General features: G+C 38.5%; 1 long non-coding RNA gene across 6 annotated transcripts in view; it reads left to right on the top strand.

Annotated features, from left to right (window-relative positions):
* The window catches only part of LOC138115175 (uncharacterized), a 58235-nt gene that overhangs the window by 1239 nt on the left and 32818 nt on the right, over positions 1 to 24178 (top strand). For 2 of the 6 annotated variants that reach the window (XR_011153090.1, XR_011153120.1), the window contains exons 1-2: positions 1392 to 1620; positions 1921 to 2021. This is a non-coding gene — a long non-coding RNA (uncharacterized lncRNA). Of the gene's footprint in view, positions 1 to 664; positions 809 to 1391; positions 1621 to 1920; positions 2022 to 24178 lie in introns of those variants that run through there. The other 4 variants (XR_011153096.1, XR_011153108.1, XR_011153102.1 and 1 more) reach the window with 4 other exon arrangements.

Here is a 24178-nt window from a genome sequence, read left to right as displayed (position 1 = left end):
TACAGTATGTCTGAGCTATTGCTTGCCAAGTCTTACTTTTCTGTGTTATAAGGCTGAATGCTGGGATGATATTGTAGGTATTGGTAGCAGTGATAAGAGAAGCCCTTGAATTTATCTTTTAAATTCATAATGTTTAAATATCAGTGTTTCTTTTAGATTCTAACTTGGTTTAGAATCTAATCACCAATCAAAATGTAAAAAAAAAATCTTACTTTTTGATGTGACAGACAAACTTTAAAAATCAATCAGATGGAATAAACAACCTGTCCTTAGTGACTGTATGCAAATATCACTAGCAAACCAAGGCAGGGACAGTGCATTTCCTGTTTGTTGGATTTACAGTGAAACTGGGTCACAAAAACTGTTTTGGAAGGATGATACAATATCCTGTATTAATTTGGAAATGAAGACTTCCAAGTCAAAGTATGAAAAATGAATGGATAACAAAAACTGATTAACAGGAGGAAAGCTGGTGTTCATTGTTCCAGAGTTGTACTTAGAAAAAGAAGGGAGGGAGGGTTTGTTTTTAGTGGTGTAGATAAGCTGCTCTAGCATTGGTGTGCTGGGGTATTTAAGCACACAGTTAATTTAAACCAGGTGATGAGGTTCAGTCTGTTTAAATCTAAGCATGTTCAGGTGGTCAGATGAAATGGTTGCTATGAAGAGACCCTTACAAACTGATGCCTTCACTGTTCTTTAGAATAGTAAAGTGTCTGATTTGAAAAAAAAAATCCTTTCCTGACTATGCTCTCAGGAGAAAAAGGAGAGGTGAGCTTCCAGACATGTGAGTCCTGAAGAAGCTCTTGAGGTTATGCTTTAAATCTTTTTAAGTTTTCTGGTCTAATGAAGGTTACTAGTTTTCCCTATCTCCTTTTCTAGTGTGAATAAAACATTCCAAGTGAACTTTCACTGACAGCTAAGGCAGGCTGTCTTGGGATGCTTTGTGGATAATGACCCAAATTCAGCACTGTTTGATCTATTCTGGGCCTGTCTAATTCCTGCTCTGCAGATATAAGGAAATTAAATGAGGCTGTGTGTAGTGAAGAATGAAGTGGTAAAGTTGAAAATTACAGAGGCCTGAGAAAGTTAAATGATCAAAGAGTGTATAAATGTATTGCTATATGAAATGCACAGCACTTTACGTGTAAAATAAAGTTATGAGGAGAAGTGTACCTCAGCAAGGGGCCACTTTCCAAAATCCACCGTGCTTTACCTTATCTTGGGGGAGCCCCACAGGAATCAAACTACTTACTCATGTAGGAGTTTGTGAGTTGTGCTAAAGGCAACGTGACTTCATCCCTAGTCATGTGAAGGTGGGCTGAGCTTGGAGGAGGGCAGAAAGGAAAAAGCAGGGAGAAAATTGCAGCTCTGAATGAAGCTCAGGCTGCAGTTTGCCCCAACACCCAGATCTGCAGTGGTACCAGGGGAATGCTGTGGCGGTGTTAAATGGGTGGCTCTGCTGAAGTCTGCCCGTGTGTCATCCTGTTATCTCGAATTGCGTTCATTAGTAATGGAATCTGGAAATGGGAGTGTGCCCTCCATGGTGGGGAGGGCATGGAAATACAGGCCAGAGCCACAAAACCTGGGAGGATTGGAAAAAGGCGAAGCAGAAAGGAGCAGGTGAGGGGTGGTGGCTGGCACAAAAGGGGGGTGTAAATTTTTGAAGAGTAAGGAGTTGGAAATGGTAGGAATAAATGAAGAGAGTCCTAGGAAAGAGGACAAAGAAGGTGAAGAGGAGCAATCAGGGAAATGCTGTAGCTGTAAGATGGTGGAGGTTTCTTCCAGTGCTGCAGTTCTAGAGGGTTCAAATGAGCTCAAATTCATTTGCCTGCTTTGTTAAAAAAGAAATCTCTCTTATTTATTTGTGCAAGCATATAAAAACCTGTGTTTTATACAGTATATCTTGTCCTCACCTTGCAGATTAGACAACTTCCCAGCTACATTTGTGGAAAGCTCATGAGAACTGAAAAATACCTCATTCATAGGAGGAAAATCAGGAGTCATATCTAGCAAATACACAGGTATGAAATAACCTTTATAGATGCTGAAAGTAAAATTATTGAAATGGATTTCCGAAGAGAAAATTAACTGTCTTCAAATAATGGCCTTAGTGAATTGCTGTCCAGTAAGAATAATACCACAATAAATGAGGTGACAAACAGGAAACAAGTCACTAAGCTAAAGATCAGTGGATTAACTATTTGGAAATAGTTTATAGTTCTAAACATTTTCATTTTTAAAATGTATGGTTTTATAGATTTAGGGGAATGTAGTGAATCTGAAATAGGAGAATGTCTTGCTTTCCATCTGTTCACAATTTAAGTTGAACTGGGCATGTATGTGAAGCAGAGAGTGTATTGTTGGTCTTATTCATAACTTAATTGTTTTTTGCTTTCTCTGTCTAAGAAGGATCAATTGCCAACAGACTGCCACTCTTCCAAGCCTTACATCATACAAGGCACACAGGGTAGAGGGAAATGCACATTTAGGTGTGTCAGCATGGCTTGATTTAATTTGTTCTTGTGAGTACTTGTTGACATCTATGGAGATTGAGATTGTCTGAGAGAGGGTACTTGTGATGTGCATGTTTTGCTTGATAATCTGCTGAAATCACTTGACAGACCTATGAATAAGTAAAAACCAGCAAGAATGAGTTAAAGGAATACTGTAGTGCCTGAAGTGTGAGATGTTACTCTAGTTTGCTGAAAAGCTTTTAGTGAACTAGAACCTTGAATGTATAAAGGATGTTGTCTTCATCTCAATTTTTTGCTCCTAAGTGCATTTATGAACAATTCTGGGGGGAAAAGAAACCTACCAAAACCCCTAAAAAAATCCTCAACAACCAAAAACTGCCAAACATTCTTAGTACATGTGAGTAGGCAATTTTTTTCTGTTGCACAGAACCAGCCCAATGAAGTAAGATAGTTATGTATGCAAGAGTACACCTTACTTTTAGCCACTTTCAGCATTTTCTCAATAAAGTAAGAGTACTTTGAACTGTTTATTATGTGCATGAAGCTCAGTACTTTGTGAAGCCCCCTAAATGCCTACCCCCTCCTTACAGAAATCTGGTCTTAATTATCACCTTGATTGGTGGTAATAGGATACTTTTGACTTGTAGACTGCATCTTTTATAACCTTCACATCTGATTACAAGGTTTTTCCTTCGTGGAAGAGCAAATGCTTCACTATAAAATAGTGCCATTACTTTATACAAGCAGAGTCAGTTTTGCTTCAGTAATCAAGTACAGTAGGACATCATATTTCTGTAGGGCATTAATGAAATCAAAGGTTATACTTTTAAGAGCTTTTGCTTGCAAATATCATTTCTTTAAATGACTTTTCCCAGGGAGAAAAGGAAATCCAGGCTAGCAACAAAGTAGGTAAGTACTGCTAGCATTTTATCACAGGTTTCAAGACTTCCTCAAGGCATCAAGTTTAGAAAAAAATGGAGTAAGATATTATGGGGAGGATATTTATTATTACAAACTGCAATGTCAACAGGGACTTCTAAATGTTCTTGCAGTCATAATAGCCTATCTCATGTTAATTCTAGCCCAAAGCTCTGTGACTCTTTATGTGCAGAGATAATGGGGGGTAAAACTGTATTTTTAGTTTAGCAGCAGATTCCTCCCAACCATGGAAAATAAATTAGGGAGCTTTACAAACTGAAAATGATTTGGGCTTTGAAGGAATTCCCAGCAATAATATACAAGACTTATTACCCTGGGTAGTTGGAGGGTCCCATATGTTTATGGCTGATAGTAGTCATTTTGATGGAATATTGCCTCAGCAACTTGTTTTCAAATAATTTGCCTGTAACCCAGATCTGTTGATCCTAAAGAGAAGATCTTTCTGGTAATGTTATTCTTGTTTGTACTCCCTATGTGTCTCTTAGATAAAACACAGTGTATTTTGCCCAGGAAAAATGCTTCATTAGTGGTGAAGTTGCTATATTTAATTTAGCTGGAGTTCACTACACATCAAGGTTTAACACATCAAGGCTTGGGTTAAATGCGTTCAGATTTGAGAACATGTGGTTTTTTTGGGGTGGTTTTTGAGAAAAAGACACTACAAGTAATTTTTTTCCAAAATAATGCCTTTCAAACCTAGAAAATCCAGCTTAAGGTTATTGTTGTTCATTATTTGTTTGACACTGTTATCTAAAAACATGGCTGCTTTGGGTTTGGAATGCTGTAAGCTCTGGGGGGGAGAAAAATCAGTCCATGCCTCAGAGAATATATTGTCCCAAAAATAGGAAGAAATAGTATGTGAATGTCAACAAACTGGGGAGTGCAAAGAAAGCAGAAATTAATTTATGTAGCTTCAGACATTGTCTGTGCATAGGTGTCAAGGTAAAAAGAAGTCAAGCTTTAGAAAAAACCCTTTGTCAAGAAGGAGAAAACAAAAGATTCTTGTCAAAGCATCTTAAGCTTTAAAAAGCAAAATAATAACAGTGTCCTAAAAGCTTAACAATAATTGAAGGAATCAGCATGGTCTGTGATGTTGTGGAGGTGGTGTGGAGTTTGGGATGGGCCAGGGAAAGCTTTGAATACACCTGCACTGTTTGTGGTGAACAACCAAAGGAGCCACCTGGAAGGAAGCAATGAAAATGGCAATGTGGTCAAAGAAATGATCTAAAGAGATGGTCTTTTGGGGTGGCATTTATGGAGTGGAGTTGTGATGGTATTCTTGCATCCATGTGAAGATAAATTAATTTTAATATATTTAGGAAAGTTAATTTTTCTTTTAAATATAAAGGGAATAGAAAACTATATCTTAAAACTGGAAGTGTCAGTTCAAGGAGCTCTTATCGTGGTCTTGTTGTTAATGATTTATGTTTTCCCTGGGGTTCAGAATGCTTGTCATTTACACTGTCCTTTGGGAACAGCTATAGCTGCCTATGGCCCAATCCAACAAGAAATATATTCAGTTCTTCTCTGACAAAAGTGTATACAAACCTCAAAGTCACTAGAATCTGCTCTGAAAGCACACAGTGCCAGAAAGATATATTTTATATTGTATTGGACCCTAAAGTGTTATAAAAAATGTTATATCCCTTTTTTCTTTTTTTTCAATTTTTTTTTTGGTAGCTTTATGACCAGCAAGACAGCATCAAGCAGTTTATTGCAGACCTGGTTTATGCCTTGCAAGAGAGCAGTGTAGTAGACCCTTGTGCATGCTTTGTTTTCAGCACCAACACTGGAAGCAATTTTGAATCTCATTTGATTTTAGTCGAATCTATGCTTTCTTTGTTGTCTTTGTTAACGTCAGTATTTAAAAAACCTTAAACTAATGTTGTTTTCACTGTTTTAAAAGGCATTTAATTTTTTTTTATTACTTTAAACTCTATTTTTACATCACACTTAACTGTTTCTTTCTTAACCCTTTAATGCCATCATCACTTTATACAGCTAGGATAAAACATATGCCATTTCCAGGAATGGGGAGAGGCACTCAGCCACATGTAAATGAGGATTCAATTCTACAAAGCCAGGAAAGATATTTGGGCACAATAATTTCAGCAAGAATTTGATGCATAATCCCTATAGAAGTTAATTGGGATGTTTCATTGGTAAGCGAGGTAGCCAAGATCCACGAAGTGTCTGTATCCTTCTGGGAGGCTCAGCTGTCAGTGACAGAAGAGTGTGAGCAGCCTCTCCTTTGCTCATACAGCATCAAGTCTCCTGAGCTGAGCCTTGGAATCTCATTAGATCCTGATTCAGGGAACTCGTCTGGCTTAACCTTTAAATTGGTTCTGGAAATGCGTCTCTCTATGATGGCTCTCTTTTCTTTTCAAGTGAGTAATATGGCAACTGTTTGCTTATAAAACATCATCACTAAGTTCACTTACTCCTTGATCCTGATAGAGCTGGAATTGCCAAAATAGTGTGCATGGCAGTTATGGACCTTGGCCTTTTTTTAGAGGGAGAACATGGACCACAGAGGGTTCTGATGTCCCAGTCCCTTAAAGTTGTTCTGAATCTGCACTCAAGGGGTTGATCCTTCTTTTGGCAGAAAAGTCCTTTTGTCAGGACTTGCATTATTCTCTGTGCTGTTCCAGAGATCTGAGTCCCTCCAAGCAGGAGGGGATCCTGTGGCTGGGGGAAATGCAGCTGGCTGGCAAGTCAGGGAAGAGCACTCTGTGTGATGTGCTTCTTTTTGCTGTAGTGATTTCTGATTGTAGCTGCTCCTGGGAATTAGATATTTTAGTTTAAAGGACTGTCTCTGTAAAACAGGTATTTTACATGATGGTAATGGCATTCTGGCACGGGCTGTTTTGTTCAGAGTTCTGCTGACTCTATCACTTGATAAATGGTATATGTCATTATTAAGGGCCTGATCAGGAACAAGGAAATTTATAATGTTGGCCAAATTCACTAAGTTTCAGTTTAGCTGTCACTGCAGTATCAATTACAGATGGTTCTTGTGGTTTTTGTTGCCATTCACATTCATGGAATGCCTTAATAAAGGGAATAAAAAGGGGATTATCATGCACTTTCCCCTTGTACAGAAATAGATGATACAAGCACATCAATTTTGTCTCACTTATAAATAGCTCCTGGAAATAGTGGTCTGTGAGGGAATAAGGCTGATTGACTCATTCGTTGTGAATAATTTAGCCTCAAAGATTAGCATTTTTGTACATGTATTATCCATGGAGGACTGCATTCATCTATTTGTTATTATAATCTTCCATTTAATAGTTTATGAATTGCTGCCTGAATTTTTTGGGGGTCTTCTTAATTCACTGCTTTGTTATACGTGATGTGTGATGGTCCTCTGAGTCATCTTGACAATTTGTGAGTCCTCACTGAAGGACTGGGACATTCAGCTAAAGAACAGGGACAGGGTTCACAGTTCTTTGTGTCCAGGTGAGAAGATGAAGAGGATTAATTTGTCAGCATTTTTTAGGAAATGATTGTCATGATGGGGGGGAAACTTCAGACTTGCAGTGGTTGTGAGGGCTGCTTCACAGTGGTTTTTTTTAATTCAAGACCTTGTGCAAGACCTTGCACAGAGCAAATTCCCCTTTCTTTTGTGAGGATGCAGAGTAGCATGGAGTCAGTGTGGGACTGGGAATGTGAAGTCCATAGTTACAGCTCTCAAACGTGAAGCACTGCACCAGAGATAGAATTCCATGCTAATGTATACAGCCTGCTTCTGGCACTTGCACTACCTTCCTCAGCAGCTCTCCATTATCTATCTCTTAAAAAAAAAAAAAATCAGACTTCTAGTTCAGGAATTTCTTGGACACCTCTGCTGGGTTGTGTTTTGTGTGTTCACCTGTTTTTGTGTCCATTGTAAATACACACACATACAATGTATCTGTGCCTCAGTTTCCCCCTCTTGCTCATTTCTGATCTGGATCAGAGTGGCCTTGTTTCTCAGCAGCAAACAGTAATAGCAATCCTCTCCCACTTCCTTCTCAAGATTGTTGTATTTTAGTCCACAGTTTCGAGGTGCTCTGAGCATGTTGACCATTGGTATGGAAAACCCAACAGTGCTTTGTATTGCCAGGTGCACTGATGAGTACCAGGAGGAATTAAAGTTATAATCACACAAGCAAATATACAGAGCCACCGAACATTAGTTTTATGCACGGTTACAATCGACGTCAAGCCTATAAGATGTTGTATAATCAAATAATTTATTAGGCACAGCTGGTTAACTGCTTAGAGCAAAACAACCTGTAGCTTAATTGCTCCTTCTATTGCACTGGTTTTCTTCATGGTCCTTCTGGCCCCAATACCCAAAGCAGAAAACCCTGCCTTAGGCTTCCTGAGAGTTGTGCAAGAAACAGTGGGTCATAACTCATCCATGTCAAATTAATGTTGTTGTCATGGGACATCAGTGGCATAATGAAGGGAGAATAAGGGCATTAAGGAGAGTTAGTCCTTCAATAGGACTTCCCTTCTAATTTCATTGATATGCTAAACAGAATTGTATCTTTTTCTTTTTTTTCCCTAAGAAATGATGATAATGTTAAATAAATACTTGGAGGAAGAAATATAAACCTTGGTGTTTTAAGGTATTAATAACATGTTTGTTTCCATTCAAACTGGAATTATTCTATACATTTAGAAATACAATAAGGAAAGTTGCTACATGCTATCACTTCTAAAATTTCTTTTCCTCTAAGCTAATTTTTGATGAGTTTAACTATTTTTAACTATTTTACTCTGTAAAGTACAAAGCTAAATGTCCTGCCTAAGCCATATTCTACAATGGTTGTTTTTCATTTTGTTTTCAGTATATGCAGCCAGGTAGACAAAGAATACTGGTTCTTAGTGACTTGCATGCTTCGGGATCACTTTGAACAGAACCAAGAATGTTTCTGAGTCTTTGATTGTCTGTGAGAGAATTTGAGGAACAGTGCTTCATTTAATCGTTGGAGCCCTTTACATGTAGTGTTGGATTTTCCTAATAATCACCTGATTAGGTGCATGAGTCTATTGCAGGGACAGGTGATGTTCAGTCAAACAAGACTGATGTCTTCAAGTTGTTAATTTACTGTAGCATCACAAACAGCTGTTCAGTCCTGTGGTATAATGGTAAATAGTTGCTTATTCCTGTTTAAAGATAAAACTTTGTCCTGCTATACTTATGTCTGTGTGTGAAGGTTATGTCAGTTTAACTTTAGCCTTCACTGTTTCAGATTTTCTGTATAGCTCTGGTGCTAGATACTGTTGAAAGTGTATTCATAGGTCTTCACACTTTCTGTCTTCATGTTTAGAAGCAGTGATTTCTTAAACTAGTAAATACATAGGGATAGAAATAAAATTGAAGTTCGTGTATCAGGTAAAACTCTGCTTTTCATTGCTGTTTCACTTTTTATTTCTGCAGTGGTCAGTCCAATGAATCTGTGCTAATTCAAAGGGATTGTGAGTTCCTACTGCTGTGCAAATTCACCACTTGGCATGGGAATTTCATCTGCTACTGAACGTTGGGATTGGGCAAGATCAGTTCCCGCATTTCTTGTCTGTACTGTATTTCCTAGCCCTCGCTAGGAGGTTTTTGTAGACATTTTAACTATATGGAAGCTCACCCTCTGTGCAGACCACTTAGCACCTTTTTCTTGTGTTTTGTTCAGCTCACAGACATGGCATGGCAGGTTCTCCAGTGTAATTTTTAGGTCATATCGCTTATCATTATCCTCTTGTCTCTCTAGAACTAGAAGTGTGAAGCTGTGAACTCTATCTCAGCACTTCAGCAAAACCCCTGAAATTTGATCTCATGCCTACTGCTCTTACAGATGTGTCTACCTTGACTGAACAGGGCTGTGACTTTGCATATTTGGTGGGATCCTAGTTTTCAAATATGCATTTAAAATAAAGGAGAAATAAGTAAAAAAATTAGTTTTCTGTTTGTTTTTGGCCCTCAAAACTGACTTAAGCTGTTGAATATGACTAATGTACTTTGTCATATATTTGTTTCTGCTAATTTCTTGCAAGATAAGTTACTGGATTCACTTCTTTTATTCCTGAGAGGTGTATTTGTTTATTTTAACAAAGGGCAATGGGAAACTGGAAAAATCTTCCAGTTCATTTGCATGGTGAGCTGTAAGTGGAGTGATTTTGTCAGGAAAAAAGTAGATATTCTTAGATAACTCTTTCCAATTTGTTTCCAATTTGTTCTACAGATCTGTCAAAAAATTTGAGGCCTGTTTCTAGCACATCCATGAGAAGTCAGTCAGAAAAATAAGCTGTGGTGGGCTTAAATTGTTTTTGAAGGTGTTCGACTCTTCTATGGTAAAATTCTTATGGTGGCTTCTAAACAGAAAATGGTTGTGAGCCAGAGCTAATGAGTTGGTGATGCACACAAAAGGCTGTATGTCTATTATTTATCTGTATATTCTGTGCAGCTAACTGAATGGCAATATCAAATGATAATAATTTTCCTTTAGACCATTCTTCTTTATCTTTGAACCTTCCTCAGCTGGAGACCCGGTTTCCCAGTTTTTCTAAGTGCTTTACCAAGCGTACATATTCCAAGGAAATTGAGCCATAAATTTCTCTCAACTCTTGGCCGTTATTCCGGTTCCCAATTTCTAAACAGGGGGATCGTTCATAGAGTGCTGAACTCAGGGTACCATGAACACAGCTGAACAAAACCATGTCAAAAATCACATGAAAGGGAAGAAAATAGGTTAACATGCTATAACTAGTCCTGAACAAAAAACACTGTGCTTAGTGACATTTAGAACTAGATGAGAGAAAACACAGGGAAGTAAACAAGAGCTAAAGGGAACAAGCTGCTGCAGAGGGAGGATGGGGCCACATGATTTCTCCCCTTGCTTGTATCAATGGATGTAGGAACAGTGTGATATATTCAGCGTGCTAACATTTGCATTACAAATGCTTGTACTGGGTTTAGAAAAGACCTAACAGATTGTCATTGCCCAGAGCACTGGCATTACAGTGATTGCTCCAATACAACGGCTGGTAAAGTTTTTCTTAACCCTTGTGCTACCTCCATCCAGCTTGAAATAGAATTGTTTGCCCAGAGTTAGGTTTCCTAGACAAGTGCACATTTTCATGCCCACGGAAGTCTGGATAAAACAGTTACCTCTGTTAATCCCTGGCATCTGGGATACTGCATGATTTGAGATGCACGGATTTTCTTAAGTGCTGGAGTAATAGATGATGCACAGCTCATTCCTCAGAGCACTGCTGAGATTGCACCCTTGGCTGCCGGGAAGATGAAGTATTATGCAGGGCTTTTCACACATTCTGTTTTTCTTGTATTTTCTCCAGTTTTCTGAAGGCTGTGGCAATAAAATTAACAGCCTTTTTTATTTATGCCATTGTTACAATGCTGCCATTTGGTTTAATTTCAGTTGTTCTAATTTAGATTGGTGGAAGTTGGAAGAGACTCTTGTCCTCTAAATGAATACATCTGGAAAAGAGTGAAGGTTTGTTTACTGAATATTTTATTTTTTAAAATTCTTCTGTAATTGAAAAAGAATTCCTAAATTTAAATTGTCTTGAAGTTCTACAGCTAATTTAAAAGCAGTGAATCTCACAAAATTTTAACTTGTTTTTTTGGATGTAGAATCATAGAATCGTTTGGGTTGGAAGAGACCTTAAAGATCATCTAATTCCAACCTCCCTTCCCTGGGCAGGAACATCTTCCACTCTCCAAAGTTGCTCCAAGCCCCATCCAACCTGGTGTTGAACGCTTCCAGGGATGGGCATCCACAGCTTGTCTGGGCAGCCTGTGCCAGGGCCTCACCAATCTCACAGTAAAGAACACCTGGACATCAACCTGTTGACCACAACTCTCAGTGCAACCATCCAGCCAATTCTTATCTGCATAGCAGCCCATCTGCCAAATTCAAGTCTCTCCAGTTTAGAGGCAGGGATGTTATGTGGGACACTATCAAACACTAAAGAATTCTTTGTGTTTTCCATCCCACTAAAGAAAAGCAGATCTGTGTAGACATCCATAAGCCCCAAGAGTGGTTATAAAAGTTATTAATCGCCTCAGCAAAACGTTGAAATTAAAAAAAAAACCAAAACAAATGAACCAAAAAACCTCCCTAAAACACCAAACAAACCAAACAACTCCAAATCAACTCCTTTGTTACATTAACTCAAGGAAACATTTTATATTTGAAAAAAAAGAAGTCTTTAAGCTGATATAGTTCTAAATATAATTAGTTAATCAGTGTTTTGTGCTGTGAGGTCATCTTACATGTAAAACTGATTATATTACCAAAAACCCCCTCTGCATCAGCATATAAAATATCCCTAATATTAAAAGTTGCATCAAGCAATTAATGTCTGAAAGTTTGCACCTAAATATAAATGTCCTAAACAGTTATCTGAAAGAGGAGTGTATACAACTTCAGCATTTAGTGGGCAACTACAATGTGTACTTTGAAGGAAAAACACAGAAGTAGCTATTATTATCTGGAAATCACTGTCCTTATCTAAAGGATCTGTATGCCATTTGAAAAATGGCAACTTCAGAAAATTATTATACAAAACTTTTTCAGTCCTTCGGAAACAAAGTTTCTTCTTGCCATAAAGAAAGACGTTAGGTCCAGTTTTGTGACTGGGTAATAACACATCCAAATTAGTTCCTTATTTTGATTCATATGTCCTTTATGGAGTTTGTAATCATGTTGAAGATTCTGGATGTGTAAAAATAACCCCATAGGTACTCTAAGCAATCTCTTTCAGAATAGAAATATCCTCTCTGACAGTTTGGTGTCTTGACTAAAAGAGCAGCATTAACTTCTTTGAGGAGGTAGTATTTTATGGGGGCTGTTTTTTGCCTCTCAGTATTACAGTCTGCCATTATTAATTAATTTATGACTTGCAGTAAAAATCTTCCATAAATATTTTGTGTAGAAGACAAAAGGGTCTAGCGTGAATATGTTTCAAAACAGTGTGTGAAAGAGGATGTAACAGCATGGTAAGAAGAAATAGCATCATAAAGCTGCATTCCAGAATTTGTGCAAATGTCCCAAGCTATAATAAATAGGGTTTTGTGGGTGAGGGATGGTCACTGTATCCTTTTTATCATCTCTGAGAGAAATGAGCTGTTTCTGCAATTATCTCGCCTATTTCATCAACTTGAAACAACCTTTCATTCTAAATTTTAAGAATGGTTTTTGGCTGAAAGAAAAGGGCAGATTTGTGATTATCGAAATTGTGAAAAGACATAATATTTTATTAGCAGTCTTGGCAGCAGTACTCATGTATGCAAGCTGCAGCGCAATCGATGGTATTTGTTACAGTAAAATCTAATTAAAAATTAAACTAAGCTGATGGCATTCAAACTGCCATTGGAGAGGGGGGATTGGATTCTGTGCTTCTATAGGTCTCTTTGTAGATATGTGTGCTTCTGCTTTTTTGTTCTGTGGCAGCCAAACAGCTTCTGCCTGAGCTCAGAAATGTGTTAGTCTGCAGTCAGTTTGTGTGCTGTTGTCAGACAGCAAGCACACAGCCTGGTCTTTGCCAGGGTTTTGTGTGATCCTCGATAACTTCTGTGATCCTGGATAACATCTCTGCCCAGGCATTTTCAGTGCTCAAACACTGGAGCCTTGTTTTCCTCTGCAGTTTTACTCAGCACCGTTGTATTGAAGATTCAGATACGCAAAATGGGGTTTATGTGAGTTTCCTAGATAAGAGCTAAATCAAAACAGCTAAACCACCTGCTGTTGGGGTTGCTCTAGTCTAGGTCACAGAGGATGGCAGCAGTAAATCTCGTGTTTCATTTCTGCATATGAAGAATGACAGCTCAGTACAGTGTTTTCTTGTACAATGTGTCAGTCTGGCATATAAATGCACTCCTCTTCTTGATGCGTACCAAAGGCTTGAGACAGGATTACAGAAGCTGAATAAAGAGCAGGATGTGCCATGGTTTGCTTTTACTGACACATGTGGCTTGTGCTAACTGTCAGCAGGGCTTAGAGAAAACTATCTTTTAAGTCAGGGCTCTTGTACATACCTGGCAAGCCACCTGCTCTTCTGGAAATTAAGTTATTCTATGCAAGTTTCCATGCTGCCACTTTGCTGGGTTCAGTTCCTACAGTTTCAGCTGGATGAGATCAGCATATTATCCATTTCCTTCCTGTTTTCTATAATATTTGTTTTGAAAAACATACCAGTCAGGGTGCAAGGTCTATTTTTTTGTGATGTTTATTCCTTCTTTTTGGTACTTAGCCAGAGAAGGCCAACCCAAATATATAAGCTGGTGAATTCCAAATAGTAAGCAAAGGTAAACTGTGTAGCAAAGGAAGTGAATTGGTAAAAGATAGATTGCTCAATCATTTTATGTAGGTGCTTAACACACTTGTTTTTCTTAATTCAATTTTTTTTTCTGTGTGTAAAGCTCAAAAGGAAAAGGAAAACCTCTTAAAATTTCTATGATTCTTATTAAATTCAAAAGACTATGGTAGTATCTGTAAAGTGGTTTGAACCTCATATCCCTATTTTCAGTATATGCAGAGATGCAAGAAAAAATAGTGGTTCTGTAGCTGGTGAAAAGTCTCCTCTAGACACTGGAAAAGTGAAGATTGACCGAAGACTTGGAACAGTTTTACACCATGGATCTGAGGGAAAAATTTTAAAGAAATAGTGAAATAATACAGGCAATCTCTTTTACCACTATTTTTTTTTTTTTTTGAGTGCAGTGATTTGTTTGTCTCCACATCAGGGAAGTTTTCACACTACAGAATTCTTGAAGTGTTTTCATTCAGAGTGGGTTTGTATTTACATTTTAATGTTTTCCTGTGCACTAGAAGGTAACAATGATTGTAACAATTAGCAGTATGATTGGGAGCAGACATGGATTCAAATGGAGTTGAATGAAATTTTGGTGTAGCCTGAAATTTCTTTTCAGTGGAAACAAATCGAGTGAAATTCTTTCCTGGTGTCCCACAGGAGTATCTCCTGTGATTTTTGCATCCATTAAGGTGATTGGCAGCATTTTCAATCCGTTTTCCAATTATCTCTCCAAACACTTTGGAAAATTCAATTGCCTAAAGCTCCTTTCCTTCCCTGTCTCCACCCCCCACCCTCTTCAATTATGCTACTCCTAATTTAAATAAGTTGAAGAAAGAAAAAAATACTTTGTACTATTTGCTATGGCAAGTGTGAGAGGTCAGATTCTTATGGAGAACAAACCAGATTTGGTGAAACTGTGAAAATACTTTTCCAGTCATTTATGTCCTTTGATGATTTTACCAAAAGCTGTTATGGAGCGTAACATGATGCTGTTCTCTCTTGCACTTTGTCACAAGGGAGTGCACTGGCAGTTTCTTGTGCAAAGGATTGTTGTATTTATTTTGAGTTGAGAATTCAAAACTGTGATATTTTAGAGTTATTTACTTTATATACATACAAAGAGGAAGTTTTGTAGAGTGGTTTCCTCCCCCTCTCCCTGCAAGGAATTAATTTTATGTAGACAAGCACACTAGTAGTAACTGAAAAATTATTGTACATGTGGAGAAAGCAGCTTTTTTTTTTTTTTTTTAATTGTGGGTGGTCATGAAATTCATAACCTGTTAATGTCTATTTTATTTCCCTACCAATCACCACCTTTTCACCCTCCTCCCTATCCGCACCCTTGGTCAATATCTTAGCTGCAAAAATTGTCTGTGCATGGAAAAAGAGAACAGAGACCAATGGTAAATCTAAATATGTAAAAGCATTACAAAAGTGATGTCCTTGACGTTAAATCTACAAAAGAACCTCACTCCGTTTTCATATCATGCTGTTGCCCAGCATCCTACCTAAGCCTATTACTGCTCCTACTTGCTGCCAGCATATTCATTAGCTCTTTAATCTTTTAATTCCTGTGTGAGAGAGAAATAATGTTTGGCTGTAATTATATATGTGCATGTGGGTTGTATGCCCATGCAACCCAAATTTTTATTTCTTTTCTTCCTTGTGTTGTTGTTGTACTTCTTTTCCTTCATCTTTACAAAGGGCACCGTGGTGCTACTCAGCAACCATCTGATGCTGCCTTGGCACTGGGCAAACAGATGTGCAGTCTGGAGAAACGCTTCTGAGGCTTTGGCAATTCATCTGGGAAGGTCCCTCACCTCAGGAGATGTTTCTCTCTATCCTGGATGTCCTGTTGTCTGATGGACACTGACAGTCTGGAAGTCCTTGCCAAGAGATTACTGCATCCTCAGCTGGCAGGACACTGTGGGCCTGGGCAATTAACTAATTCCCCACTGGGGATGTGGGGAAAACTGCAGTGAGTGCAGAACTTCAGCCTAAAGAGCCCAGTCAGTGCTGTCTCTTGTGATCTGGCACCAGAGCTGGAACATCATAAGATGCAATCCCATGGATCTCTTTCTGGATTTAAAAGACTAGTCTTACAGAAGATAGTGAACCACCACTCCCAGTGGTCAGGAGCCAGCTGTTTTGTGATGGGCAAGTGTATTGTGGGACAAGTCTCATCGAAATCTCCAGAAGACACCCACAAGTCCACAGGGTTCAGCAAGTGGGTGGGAAGACCCTTACTCCTCATGGTTTCCTGAGTTGTGTACTGACATTGTCCGCATCTGGGCACAGATATGAATTATGCTCCCATGGCTAACCAAATGGTCTTTTTTCTATTTAATTCTGAAATGCAATCAGGTTGTGGTTGCCTTTCTGTGAGACATGATGCATATGACGATGTGCCAACAGCCTCCATGGCTGGATTTGAGTGTTCCTTTACTGGCTGAGGTCTTCACACCTTTCTCTGATGCAAAGATTAAAAACATCTATTTGGAAAGTGATTTTGCTGTGGCAGCCTCATGACAGCCCATTCCATTACCCAAAATTCTCCTCTACTTCATTACAAAGAAAACACCTGCTTGGTAGGGAGTGAAGGCCAGAAATGTGATTGGGAGAATCTGGTCAGCAAAACTGTTCAAAGGAAAAGAAAACTTTATTTCCTTCCAGTGCCAACACGATTCTCAGTGTGTGTGGAAATGAATAGCGGTAGGGCACAGGAGGTAACGGGATGTGTGAAGAGGGAGACGGGAAAAAGGAGTGTGAAGCAAACAGCCAAAACACAGGCATTTCCACGGGTGCTACCATGACCATTTTCAGAATCCAGCTGTTGTGGCTCCACTGTGCTCTGCACACGCTCCTGGACTGAGAACAGTGAGGGTCACAATTAAGAGTGCTCAGGTGTGAAGCTTTCTGGAGTTACCTCCAGCGTGGGAGACCACAAACCTCCATTAACCATGTCCATTTTAAAATGCCCAACAGATGGCACCATCAGTCCCCTTTTCTCCTGTGGCTTAGAAACAAATCCTAACGCAAACCCCTGTCCAGAACTCTCTGCTGCTAAATCCAGTAATTGCTTTCTAATTAATATTTCATTTAAATTCCTAGTGTCTTATAATAGCGCTTAAAATCTGTGCATGCCTACATGTGCAATGAAACAAATTATGAGGATACATATTCATAGTTTAACCTGCAATGTTCCTGCTACTGTATTAAATGACTTTTGATTTTTGAGGGGCTTCTAAGTCAATGCTGAATTTGAATAATTTAAGTAGAAAAGGCACAGATGCGTAAAATAGTGAAGAGCTAAAATGCAGTTTGAAAATTGGTTTAACTGCATAAAAAGAATACTGCACCGATTTCTGGAAACTTTACATTTCTCTTTTCTCAGATTTATAGTAAATTTTTGTTGTATTCTGCAGCTTTAAGATACATCCTCAGGATCTGTAGGGAACCCCATCAACTGGTAAAAATTATAAATTATAGCATCTACCTTCTCCTGTATTATCTGAATTACTAATTAGATTTTCAGAATGAGACACTGCTGAGGATGTGTCAGGAATAAGAGCTGCCTGGACACAGAGAAAACGAAAAGTCACAAGGAAGGAAAGTCAAACATAAGAGTTTAAAGAAAGCATTATATGCCTTTGAAAGGATGGATGCTAAGCCATGCAGACATCCAGCTTTGATTGGATACTGTGGAAGAGAGAGCCTGCTGAGGCTATGCTGTGTCTATCATCCCTGCAATACGAAGGGTTTTTTACTTCTGTTTAGGTGGAATTTCCTGTATTTCAATTTGTGCTACTGAGAGGTTTCTGCCTCCATCACTTCATTTATACATATTGATAATATCCCTCTTGAGCCTTCTGCAGCCTGAACAGTCCCAGCTCTCACAGCCTCTCTTCATAGGAGAGATGCTCCAGTCCTTTGGTCATCTTTGCTGGACTTGACTCATATGTGGGCAGCACATATTTTTGTTTTGAAGGCCCAGCCATGGTATAAAGATGTTTATCAGCCTGAATAATTTGGACAGCCCAAGGTTGTTTTCCCTGCATGATCCATGTGTAACTTGTTCAAAACACCTCTAAACTACTACTACTTAATTGCTTGGCTTCACCAGCTGTTGACCAATTATGCACAAAAATATGTGACTAAATAAATGTCAGTAAAATTTGGGACCAGGATTTTTTTTCTCATAGGAGGATAGCAGTATTACTTAAAATTCCTTGTGGTGACTGAGTACAAATATAAGTTTAACTTGCAGAGCACCAATGTAAATTCTGCTGTGAGGATGCAAAGAGCAGAGAGAGGGTCTAGTAGCAAATGTAAAGTGAACTTCCTTCACACTCAAGGCTTTTTTTCTTTTTTTCCTGGAGGTATTTTTATCACCACAGGCATTTCAGTTATGTTTTAATTAAGCTGTATGATTATAAGTGCTTGTCATTGAGGACATGTAGCTGGGTAATTAGAATGATAGTGTAAGGGATAATTAGAGAATATAGAAAGTAGCTAATAATGAGTCTGTTGTGATGCAGTTGAATTCTGCACAGCTGCTCTGCTTTCCTTGCCCCACCTCACTGAGTGTTTAAGTCACTGTCTTGCTGTCCACTCACACTACATTTCTTTAAACTGGATTAGGGAACTGTTTAATGTGAAAACTTAATAAGAGGGAAATCCAGCAGGGATGTGAATGGAGGGACAGCAACCAGAACACCATCCAAAGCCTCTCGTGGATCATAATGAAGTGTGTTCCACAACAGACAAATCTTTCTTCAGCAGAAGTGAAATAAATGTATTGTTCCATAATAAATCCTATTTAGAGATCCCCAAGGCCTGTGTCAACATGCTGCTTAAGCATATGCTCAAATCCAGTCTGATTTCATGAAGCACTTAAGCTCTAGTAAGCTGGGTTATATGCAAGGAAAGGCTGCAAAATCAGAAACTGTTAATAAATACCAGTTTTATTAAGCAAAGATTTGTTAGCCCTTTGCCATTGATGTTTTGCTTAGGTAGGGTTTAATTAAAAATTCTAGATATTTTGTTTGGCTTGGTTTTAAGCTGCTGGAAGTAATCAGTAATGTAGGAACAAATTATTCTTCATTTTAAGTCTGATTTCAAAGACACAATTAAAGTTGATAAAATTTTTCCTCTAAGTTAACAGGGAGCAGAATCAGGCCTTTGCATTCTTAAAAGTTTTCCAGAAAGCCTTAGATTTCCTTCAGCATGCACATAATTATAATTTGAGTCTCTAACACCAATGAAGAGGTCCAAAAGGAGTGAATGTGAATCCAAATTTCTATGCAGAATTCTGAAACCCAGCACTTCTTAATTATGCCACTCATGGAATAAAAAGCTACGGGTCAGAGTGAAAGCTTCAGAAAAAGAAACACCATTTCTAATACCTAGAAAAAAATCCCAAAACAACCAAACTTTGCAACTCCCAGCATATTTTGTAGGCTTGTGAGGTGTCCTTGATTTTTATGTCATAGTTCTTTTCTTTAATCAGACCTTTTGAAAAGGAAAGAAGCCAGCAGTTCTCTCACATACGCTCTTTTACTATTTGAGAATATGTTGGGAGAAAAAAGGTGCAGCTGTTCCTTTTCCTCTAAAGCTAAAGGAAAGTTTTTGAGTTAAGGACTTGCTTTGTAACCCTGGGAAGGCAGTGGTAGCTTTCTGTTTAGCTTTGCTGGGTCTTACATGAACTTCATCTTCCATTGATTTATGGTGAGTAGAGATAATTCTATGGGATACAAAATATTGTATCCTAAATTGTGTGCTGGAACCTCACCATAAATTTGCTGTCCAAGATGTTTCCCTTTCATAATTAAATTGCAGTAGCTAGTTTTATTGCTGTTCCCAGGAATAAATCTTTGATCTGAGAGCTTTCACACTCTATGTCTTTATTGCTCTCATTTTTATTACAGGTAAGGGATTATTTTTTACTATCTCCTTCATGATCGTGACAGAAACTTAACATATATTGGTCTGTTCCTTCTAATTTATTCATTAAGTGAAGAAACCTTGTATTAATAAGCTTTTTACATATTGCCCCTTACTCCTATGTTCTCTTCATCTTATGTGCAGGTACCATCTGATTTTCTACAGAATTTTTAAGCTTGTTGGTCTCTGTTCTCTAGGACACCCATCATGCTGGGTATATGACTGCTGTTATGATTAAAGGAATATGTGTGGTGTCTTATATAGTAACAAAATCAAAAATTCTGGAAAGTGAATTTGTCAAGAATCAAGCTTGTGTTTCAGTTATAGCAGCAAACCCTGAACCTCCCTTTTGGAATTGCTGTCTAGACCATATGGGGTTTTCTTGGAAGGTAGAGAGAAAAAGAAACTCTTTGGTATAGGACTTTTCCAGAGAAGAACTTGAGTGGCTGAAACATTTGTGAAAATGCCATCGATAGCCTTGTCTTTAAAAATAAAATGAAGCTCTGGGTGTGAGAATTAGAACAGAAAATGAAAGTGATGCACAAGGATTATAAACAGCGTAAAATGTAATTGCAGCATTTAACATTTATGCTGTAATGTCATAAATGTCAGCCAATGGTGCCTTCAGCAGAGATTAAATGGCTTCGCTTCACCAGTGGGACGGGCATGAGTAGTAATAATTCCAGTTGTTCCTTGTGCACAGCTGTCCCAAGATCACTTTTGGCAAAAAGTCCTACCTTTGCTACCTTTGAAATTTTTCTTTTGGGATTTGTCAGAATGTAACCCAGGATTTATGTAAATTGGGGAGCCGAGGTGTTGCCATGGCAATCTCAGCTGTTTATAGCTTTTTTGATATATAAGCACCATTTGTTGTAGCACTGCTTCTAAAGATTTGAAGGTTTGTATTAGGAACGGATAAATACATGATGGAGGGTTCTATCTTCCTGCTTTTACAGGAAAGGAAAAAATAAATGAAATCTGATTTCCCAAACCCCTTAAGATTGTATATACAAAGGTTAGAGTGAAGCCTGGATTGCACCTTGAACCCTGCAAATTTGTGCATTAAAGTATGGTAATGTTCAAGTGTGTCAAACTCCTGGCCAGGCTCTGTTGGGTTGGATCACATTCACGGAGCTAGAGACGCTCCCTCTGGTGGCTCTTCTATCACTCAGCATTTCTACATTTTTAAAAGCTGGTTTTGGCATATTCTGGTGGATAAAACCCTGACAAGTGTTTTGGAAATGCAGCAATGTATTTCAATTTACCTTCAGCCATCAGTGATTTGTGGGCTCTATTACAGGTGCTTTGTTGATCATGCACAGACTTTATCATAAATTTACCTACACATATCAAACACAACCTTTGACCCCTGAAAAATCAATTTGGCCATCTCTTGACAGAGGCTGCTGACATTGCTGAAGTTTAGGAAAAGGCTACCTTTCCCATCCTGAAGAAGTTAGATTTATTATATATGTTTTTTTCATCTTTTAGCAAAAAGAAAGCACTATGTTTATTTTATGTTGTGAAAGAAAGGGAGAAGAAGCTGTGTATCTTTTTGATTAGAATGTATTTTATTGTGTTTTATGATAGGGAAAAAATATTGTTTCTAGAAGAAAGAAAACAAAACAAACCCACCTGGGTTTCAGCAATAAGGGTTCTTAACATCATCTCTGGTTAAAGACCTTTGGAGCTGAGGGTTCTGTCCAGGCCAGGCATTTTTATTGACTGCCTACAACAGTGACTGGGCATTTAGGAATATAGAGGTCTTGAAAGGAGATTTTTCAGTATTTTGAAGTGGCACTAGCATTTTCCATTCCCCATTCCAAACAGTTGGACCCAAGATAATTAATATATTGCCTCTATGAGGTGTAACTTAAAAATAAAGTGTAACAGCTTATAGAACTCATAGGAAGTATATTTTCAGGGAGGTTCAAGTTACTTTGAAAGAAACCTTAATTTCATATGCAAATGCAGGTGGTCTGGAAGCAGTTTCAGGGATCAGTTTTCTCTAATAAGTGGTAAAAACCCAATATCCAAAGTTGCCCAACTTTTGGGATAGATAGCCTTTGTAATCAGTCTCTCTCTAGTGATTTGACTGTGATGATGTAAAAACTTTGATGGTGTCAACTTGTACTTTGTGGAAGCATTTATAAAACCAAGTATTTTAAAACCCCTCAAACCTGTAAGTGTTCTTTTCAGTTCTGATCACAAGTTTTGTGATTTGGGTGTTTTCCCTAAAGGCTCAACTACTGGAATTAATAAATTGCACTGAGAACATTGTCTTTCATTAAAATTAAATACAGTAAGAATGTCTGCAGTCTGTCTTTGCAGAGGAACTCTTTAAATATTGAATTGGTTGTAGGCTGTTGATTCAAAAGTCAAAAGTGAAAAGTCAAAGCTAAAGAATCACAAATTTCATGACACTGAAACTTGTCTAAGAGTTTTGGAAGCCAGATTGCTGTTTTTCCTTGAATTTCAAAATAGTGAGATTCAGAACAACTAAACAACATCTGCTGAAAATAAAAATAAGTTATGTTTTCAGTGACCCAGAAATTAACTGCTCCAGAAAATGCTCTGGCTAGTTTAGAAAAAATTATTAACCAAAACTTAATTTCTTTCCTGTTTGCGATGATATTCCATGGCTTTCCTTTCAGTCTTAATGAATGTGTATTTTTTTTGTTATCTGTGAAGCAACTGACAGTATTCCCAATTTAGGCTTTTCATGCGTTTTTCAGGTACTGCTAACTATGGCCATTCAAAAATTAGGCCTCATTTCTGCTCCCTTTTCTGAGGGAAATTGGTCACTTAGTCATACTATTATGATTTGAGAAACCAAAAACCTATTAGTCTTTAAAAGTCAGTTTGTTTTTTAGGGTTTTTTTACATTTCTTAGTGATGGAAACTTCCTTTTCATGGAGCAAGAAATACCTATTTCTAATGTTCTTATTCAAACAGTTAAATATCAAGAAGTTCCTATCTTGTTAGATTTCTTTAAAAAGTCAGGCCAGCCAGCAGTGATGTGCAGTTTCAGTCTGTAGTCTGGTTTTCTTACTGTCCTGGGACAGCAAAATAATCTTTCACTTTTTTTTTGCACGAAACATTGTTAGCCTGATGCACCCTCTGCATTCCTGATGGTGAAGGGCCATGAGGGGAAGCTGTGTCAGGAGCAGCTGAGGTCACTTGTTCTGTTCAGCCTGGAGAAGAGGAGACTGAGGGGAGACCTCATCACAGTCTGCAATTTCCTTGTGAGGGGAAGAGGAGGGGCAGACACTGATCTCTTCACTCTGGTGACCAGGGACAGGACCCAAGGGATTGGCCTGAAGTTGTCGGGGAGGTTTAGGCTGGATATCAGGAAAATGTTTTTCACCCAGAGGGTGGTTGGGCACTGAACAGGCTCCTCAGGGACATGGTCACAGCAGCAACCTGACAGAGTTCAAGAAGTGTTTGGACAATGCTCTCAGGCACATGGTGTGACTCTTGGGGTGTCCTGTGCAAGGCCAGGAGTTGGACTTCATGATCCTCTTCCAACTTGGCATATTCTGTGATTCTTTGATCATGCCTGAGGCTCCTAAGTCATGTTTTCAGTCTACTGGTTGATGTTAACAAATTTTGACAAAAGGTCAGATGTTTCAGGTATATTTACAGTTTCCAGCTTAGCTTAACCTCAAGAAAGATGTGGGCTATTCCTGGAGAGAAGAGGCCATGCATTGCTGCTTCCTCCCTTACACTGCTCTCACAATCCTGTGGCTCTGTGGTCACCAGAACCACCTACTAATCTGGGTCAAAATGAATCATTTCTAGGCCAGGCCAACTCAGACATGGATAAATAAACTGACCATGTGGCCACAAAGTTCTTGTCAGTGTCAGCAAGCAAGTAAGAGCGAGTTGTTGGTGAGACTGGCAAGGGAGGAGGATAGGGAGTTGGGGATTACTTGGTTCATTAACAGCTGGTTGTTAGATTGAACCACAAATCTTTACAGGGTCAGGCTTCCTTCGTTCTGATTTACACACAAATTTACTTGTTTTTCAGTTTTGTGTACCATAATGGGAGCAAAGATGAAGAGAGGGCTAGGGAAGCATCTCCAAGTGCAAACTTCCCCCTTGTGGACTATAACAAGGAAATTAATTTTTATTGTTCCTTTTTCTATTATCTTCACATTTTCACGTGGGACCAGCTCATTGAGACTCGTGTCAAAAGAGTAAGTTGCTCTGAACTGATGGCCTATTGTGCTTCAAGAAGGAAGGACAGTGTGGAGGAGGGATGAGGAAGGAAAAACTATAAAAAAAACCTTGTGCCTCAATCTTATGTGGATTTTCTTTTAAGCATGCTGTAGGCAGCATAGAAGAGAAATGTTTCCTTGATGCTCAGTGTATAACTATGGGCACGAAAGCAGCCTAATTTAATTAAACAGGTTAACAAATTCATTCAGACTAGCGTTAGTGATTTAAACATTTAGCTTGGTTTTCCAGAAGGCTCTTAGAGCACTTGTGGAAAT

The sequence above is a fragment of the Aphelocoma coerulescens genome, chromosome 1, assembly GCF_041296385.1.
Source record: "Aphelocoma coerulescens isolate FSJ_1873_10779 chromosome 1, UR_Acoe_1.0, whole genome shotgun sequence".
Taxonomy (NCBI): domain Eukaryota; kingdom Metazoa; phylum Chordata; class Aves; order Passeriformes; family Corvidae; genus Aphelocoma; species Aphelocoma coerulescens.
Note: the sequence above shows the minus strand (reverse complement) of the source record. Positions and strands in the feature narration are given on the sequence as shown.